Below are 7432 nucleotides of genomic sequence, written 5' to 3'. Positions count from 1 at the left end.
GGAACCAGTTCCAGAATGGTAATTCTATTTTCTCCCAGTTCTGATCATCTTGTGCCCTGTTCAATCACTGGGATTTTTATTTCCTCTCTGAGACACTGATACATAAGAACTTCCACAAAAACAAACACATCCTGTCCTCACCAAGCCCTTTGCATCAGCCTTCCCTGGACTATGTATCTTTTCCTTTTCTTGCTGGTTCCCTTGAACCTCTAAAATAAGGCTCAACTTCCCCACCTTAACAAAGGAAGACTGTTTCATAAAGTTTACATTCTCAAGTGAGTTTTTTCTCTCTCACCTTCTTCTCATCCCTCAACTTTGGAAAAAGGTCCACACTGACTTCCACTGTAACTTCTGCTCTGGTTTCCTCTGCTATCCAGAGTGGCCTGGCCTAGCAGTGACTATGCCCCTAAGTTGAAGAAAGACTAGCAATACAAGTCTGTCCTCGCCACACTTGATACCTTTGCTGGCCGCCTTTCTTCTCCTTTCTTAACCTCTATTATTTATTCAGCAGTCTTGTGAGTCAGGAATTGTGCCAAGTACTTTATGTAGATCGTTTCATTCAATCTTCATGGTGACCTGGTTTTAGGTAGAGCATATTCTACACATTACAGATGAAAAAAACAGAAACTCAGCACAATAAATAAAATCTTTCATGGTGATACCCTAAGCAAGGGGCACTTTAGGGCATTTATCTGTCTCAAAAGCATTTTGATCTCTGGTTGTCCTCTAGCACATTTTCTTTGTCTCATTCCTTATTCCTACCCCATATCTCTGTTGCTCACTTTTTAAATGAGGGAAATGTTTAGTCTCCTCTTTCAACTACTTTTTCTGAAGTTCATTCCTTCTACTCTCCCTCTGTGATACTAACAACAAAAGTGATGTTCATTTCGGTTTTTTCTCAGGTGAGAGGGCTCTGTTCCTCCCATCCCTGCAAACATAGTTTTTCTTTCTTAGACTGGATAATTTCATTGATTTTTCTTCAAGGATACTGACTCTTCTTGTATTGCTAGTCTGTTCTTCAGTGCATCTGGGATTGTTTTTTTTTTTAAGATTTTTTTATATTTATTTATGCATAAAAGACCTGTAGTGCAGGCCAGAAGTGTGGGGAGTGAGAGGCTTCACCAGAGACAGAGTGGGAGCAGAACAGGCAGATTTGTTGAAATCCACTGCTGAGGGTAGCAGCTGACAGGCCTGGAGAGATCTGCTGTGCCATGTGGGTCAGCTCTCAGGCCCAGGATCAAACTCATGCTGCAGTAGCTGTAGATAGCTTCATAATGCTGAGATTTAACCCCTTGTTCCACCAGGCAGGCCCTGGAGATCTTTTTATTGCATTGTATATTTCAGTTCTAAATTTTCCACTTGTTCCTTTTTATACCTATTTCTTTGGTGATATTTTCTGTCTTTCCCTTCATTCCAAAACTTCTGCCCTTACTTCTTGGAGCCTTTCGACAACTGTTACATAAAGCTGCAATTCCAAAATGGGCGTCAGCTCAGCCTTGGCATCTGTTGCTCATCTTTTCTGATGTGAGTTGACATTTATCTGATTCATTGTAGGACAGCTAATCTTGGATTATACTTTAACATTCTGAATGTTTGTTATGAGATTCCAGGTCTCATTTAAATCCTGTGGTGAGTTTTAGTATGTTTTTGAGCAGGCAGTAAACTTGGTTGGGTCTGCACCACACTTCCCTAGCAACCTTCTGTGAGTTATAGTTCTAGAGACAATCCAGTTTTCAAAGAAGTTTCTGGAGGACTATTCAGATCTGTGCCTGTGTGTCCCCCCCAGTGACCAGTGTGGGATTGGTATGGGGCCTGTTCCACAGTTCAGTTCTCGTGGTCTTTGGTACTCTATAGGGTCAGATCTCTATCTGTGCAGGTCAAATGGGCCTAAGGGTCCATAATGCCTCCAGTTGACTTCCTGAACTCCCCTCCATGCTACTTTTTATGTGCCTGGGTTTCCCGTTTCAGGGTGTTCAGCTATGCTGCTCTGGAACACTCACGCAATGTGAGAGGCCAGCTTCCATGCCCTGTCTCCCGTGAACCAAAAGAGTCATCAGAAAAGCCTTAAGCTGATTGGCTTCACCAGTGGAGTTGGAGATAGCTGGGGTCATTTCACAAAATCAGAGCTCAGAGAACAGCAGTAACGTAGCCAAGTGTAGACAGTCAGGGTCTATGCCCCACTGTCTTCTTCCTTTTCTTCCTTGAGCCACTAATGACATTCTCATCCCCCACCTCCAACTATTCAATTCCCACACACCCCTGCAAGCCTTCAGATGGAGGCTCAGCGTAATGATGCCTCCCCACCTGCTTTCGGTGATCTTTTCCAGCCAGTCTGTAAAGCCCCCTCTCTAGTTTCCTTGACTTCAGATTCCCTCTCACCACAGTGAGCTTTCAAAAGCAGACATCAACTGATAATCATATCAAACAATGGCCACCAAAGAAAGTCTGTAGCATTGCAATCTCCATATCTATGTCTGTCTTTACAGAACTATCTATCATGCAAGCCCCTGAAGTCACCCTTTGGCCCCCGTCATCCCATCAGCTATATCTGGCCGAAAGTCAGCCTTACACAACACTTTCTAGCTTTTGCCCCAGCTGCTAAGAGTCCCGCAACTCCATCACACATTCATACATCAATCAACTAGCAAATTCTCCCTAAGGCCAGAGACCTACACAGTTAGAATTCATCTTCCTTTCCCCTTGGATTTTATGGACATATCCAGTCTGAGGACAGTCACATCTGGCCACAGTGACACTGGTCTCCCTTGTTCTGGAATAGAAACTACTCAAGACGAGCGGCATCTCTGATGAAGTTCTGCAGCCATCCTCATCTGCAGTAGATACTCAAGCTACAGCTGTCAGTCAATTAGATCCCATTAAACAGACTAGATTCTTTGGCCTCTAGTGTAACATTCTTGGGGGTCACTGCAATCCAGAAAAATAATTCTCCTTCTAGTGGACTTATGTAGGTATCTTATTCAGGGAGGAGTTTTATAAGACAAATTTTTCTCTCCCCAGCACAGTCAAGGTGCTCATCTCTGCACATCATGGGTCCTGGTGCTCCTCACTTTATACCATCAATCATTCTTTTTATTGTTTGGTCAGAATCTGTCCCCACACAACTTGTTCATATCATTCTAGAAAGCAGGATTGGTCCTGCCTTCCTCTACTGCAGTCTGAAAGCTACCACAATAAATTCTTGGCATTTTCCCAAAAATATGTGCTTTAACAGTATTACCAAAAGATAGACAATATTCCAACTATGTTTTTGTCATAATTCATATATGATCCTGTTATAAACAATTGGTTGTTGTCAACTTAAATTGCAAACTCTTACAACTGGTGCAATTGTGAATACCCTTGTACATAGTCATTGTCGACATTGCTGATCAATGCCCTGAATGAGAGCCTCAGAAGTAGAATTTGTAAAGGTTTTTGTTAAGTATTTCAAAACTGCTTCTCAAAAATGTATATTAATTTACTTCTACTATCTATAACCACCCCTTTTCCCTGTAATAATTTAAGAGCAAAACAAAGATGGGAGATTTACACCCTAATCTATTGGACTGTAATAAAGTTATTTAATGTCACTAAAGCTCAGATTCCTCCTCCATATAATGAGGAGAGTGATGATCTCCATTTCACATGGTTGTTTCAAGGATTAATGAAGTGATGGTATAAAACCTCCTGGTACAGTTCCTGGGAACATTAGTATTCAGTTTCTACAGAGAAGACACTCAAAGCCTTTGTGTGTCCGTTGCCTGGAAAGATACTATTACCAGTGGGCAAAATATACAGAACATACTCTTTTTCAGGGTTCCTTGACACAGAGTAAATTTGTGTCATTATTTAGGAGAGACACTGTGGAGCATTTCATGCTGCCAAAGCAACAGAGGAAATGAAATTGTAGGATATCAGAAAGAACCTGGAGGCTACTTTTACCTAAAGCTCCTTTTCTGGGAATCTACTAAATAAAACCTCTGCTTTGATGCCAAAGGTAGCATTTGGGAAAAGAAAGCTGATTCAACTCTCCCCTTTCTGAAGCACAAATGGACCCAGTGTTATCCTGCCCTACTTTCCTTCCCCTGACATCGGTGTTATCAGACCCTGTAAATTTTCCATGCGGTGGGTCACCACACAAACAGAGGCAAACAGTTCTTCCTGTCCAATTGTTTAACCAGAAATGATGGCAATTCCCCCTGGGATAGATTAGGGGAACATTCTGACTTCAAGCTGCTCAGGGTCTGGAGAAGGCCCTGCTTTCTCCGTACTGTGGTGGGGCTCACAGCTTTCCAAGCAAAGCACAGGCTAACTTTTGTCCCAAGCCATGACTTTGGCTTACACAATCACACCATGAAATCCTAAATTTGATTTTTACAAACATGTTACTGAACTCCTGGAGTAACACCTGAAAAACAGCAGTGATAAATGAAAAAATATAGCTTCAGACCTCAGCTCAAATCCAGGAGTCAAAGTGTTTGTGTGGTCAATCTGTGTGCATCGAGTCCTGTGAGAAGCCCATGGGGATGTAAGTGGAAGAGGAGGCCATGACCGGAAGAATGCAATGGTGTGAAAGCCTTTTTGCATATTTGGAGGCGAGGGATAGGAAAGTTATCATGTGACTTTTCAACAGCAAAAACTTGTTTGACGTCTATGTTCCTGTTAAGAGTGATGTCAAGAGTAAATCATGTGGGACTTCCCTGGTGGCACAATGCATTAAAGAGCAGCACTATGAAGCTTTCCACAGTCACTGCAGCACAAGTTGGATCCCCAGCCAGAGAAATGACACACATGGTGCAGCAGACCTCTCCTGACCTGCCCACTGCTCCCCTCAGCAGTGTATTTCAGTAGATCTTCCTGTTCTGCTCCCCACAATGTCTCTGGTGAATCTTCTCAAACCGTACCCCCCCACACACACACACCTCCGTCTTTACCTCAGTTCTTATATGCATAAATAAATAAATCTTTAAAAAAATAAGAGTAAATCATGTGGCTTTAGACCCCAGCTCTGTGACTTACTAGTGTATGAGTTTCAGTAACTGCCTTAGACTCATTTGTAAAATCAGAGGTGATGTAGTAGCACCTACCTCATAGGTTCTCAATATTAGTGTCTATCAAAGCTCTACAAGACCCAAGGAAAGTATCATTTTTAAAAGGGAGGGGGCATCTGTGGTTATACTTACTGTGAAGTTGAGCCTCAATTTTTGCAGCTCTAAGTACAGTCTACATTTATAGTGGCTGTCTGATTTCCAGTCATGAAGATTAGCTTATAATGGGAAGGTCTCCCGTGAGAACAACCAGGAAATCCAAATAAAATCCCTCTCCCCAAAATGCCTGAAAGCATTAAAGAGACACCAAGGCAGCCAGGGCTTGAAGGGTCAAGAACACAGAAAGAGGGAAACCTCCACTGAGACGAGCCTGCACCCCACACCCCCACTGAGTCCCCTCCTGACTCACACCACTGACTTTAAGAGGAGGGAGCCCAGCAGAGCAACTACTAAGAAGAGGAAAAGGTGAGCAGAGGTCTTGGCAGAATCAGTGGTGAGATGAAAGTTAAATCAGGTTCACCAAAGCACCAGGACTTGATCCAATATCTTAGAGGAAAAGAGTGTAGAGAAGTAATTCCAATAAAATAAACTGATTTTTGGCTTTATGAATTTGCCAGTTTGTAAGCAAAACATACCAAGAGTTAGAGAGACAGAACAAAAAGTGGCTGCTAAGAAAAATAATTGGAGCTAATGACAGTCCCACCCTGCTGGATGAATAAACAGTAGTGCTCACAGACCCAAAGCAGGGAAGCCTTCACAAACACATCCAGCTTCTAGGTGGAGCCCATGGGCCTGACCTCTAGAAACAAAGCTTTCTAGATAAACACCAGACTTTGTAAGGATGGAAACCCAGTCTCAACTCAGCTCATTGCCCAACTGATTTAAGGTGTTCAGCTTTTAATCTCATTTCTATGGACATCATTGAGAGGCTCTAGACTTTTCAAATGCAATGTCTGGCATCCAGTCAAAAATCACCAGGCCTACAGTGCAATAGAAACAGGCACAGAGATGATCTAGACTCTGAAATTACCAGACACAGACTATAAAATAAGTGTGATTAATATGTTCAATAAAATACACAAGATGAAGGATTTTGTAAGAGAACTGAAATCTATGTATAGAAAAATTAAAAGCCAACTGAACTTCTATAACTAAAAAATACAATAACTCAAATTAAAAATTTAATATATGAATTTTATAATAGTTAAGACACAGATGGCAAAAGTATCAGTAGTCTGGAAAACTGGTGAATAAAAATTATCCAGCTAGAAGCATCCAGAGCTTAAAAAAGAAGAAGAAAGAAAAATGCAGAAAATATCAAAAACATATACAGTATTGTGAAAAGGTGTAACATGTGTATAATTCAAGTTCAGAAGGATTCCAGAGAAGAATGAGCTGAGAGCAATATTAAAAGTAATGACTGAGAATTTTCCAAAACTGACTTAAAGGATCAAGATTTAGATTCAAAAAGTACTAAAAACCTCAAGCAGGAGAAATACAAGGAAAAACATACCGAGGAATGTCTATATAACCAAATAGAGGAGAAAAAAATGAACAAGAAAATCCTAAAAGCAGTCATGCTATCTTTCCAAATAAATTGCCTTCAAAGGAATGACACTGAGACAGCAACTTAGAAACAGGGAAAACCAGAGCATTAGAATTAATCTTTAAAGTGCTGAAAGACTACTGTCATGTTACACATAATGATGTTTCAGCCAAGACAGACAAATCTACAATGATGGTCCCCAAATCTCTGTTGCCTAGTGACACCCCAGCACCCACCACCAGCATCCTACAGAAGCCAAAGGAGTCATGGATGACCCAGCTCTTCTTTCAAGATGCCCTTCTGAATTCCTATGCCCGTGAAATGCAAAGTGCTCCTGGGAGAAGCATAATACACAAACCCCCTGGCATCATTCCTCCAAACATACCCAGTCATTAAGCAAGGTAGAACTGTCACTGCCAAGCAAAAATAGATTTCAGAAATTAAGACATTCAAACATAAACAAAGGTGAGAAAATCTGGTGACAGCAGAGCTGTTATTTTTTTTAAAAATATCTGAAAGGAGTTCTGCAGTTAGCAGAAAAATTCTTTCTGACAGAACAGCAAGTAAATGCGGAAAGAATGGAAAACTCTGGAAACGCAACAGAAATGTACAATGACTATAGAAACAGTAAAAAAGAGCTGTTTAGAGACTTTACAAAGTTAGTGCTGGCCAGTCTGCCTTTTAGGTCTCTTATGTTGAAAGATGTCATTGTTTCTTAAAAAGAGATTTTGTCAATTTAGAATATTCTGTTTCCTTTACATGATGGGCCACGGGTCATTTTAACACTAATCCTAACCTTTCTCCTCTTTGAAGAACAGGGCTGTGACTCGTTCTTAAG

The sequence above is a fragment of the Condylura cristata genome, unplaced genomic scaffold (genome assembly GCF_000260355.1).
Source record: "Condylura cristata isolate star-nosed mole 26May11 unplaced genomic scaffold, ConCri1.0 scaffold00014, whole genome shotgun sequence".
Classification (NCBI taxonomy): Eukaryota; Metazoa; Chordata; class Mammalia; order Eulipotyphla; family Talpidae; genus Condylura; species Condylura cristata.
The sequence above is the reverse complement of the archived record's forward strand: the minus strand, read 5'-3'. Positions refer to the sequence as shown.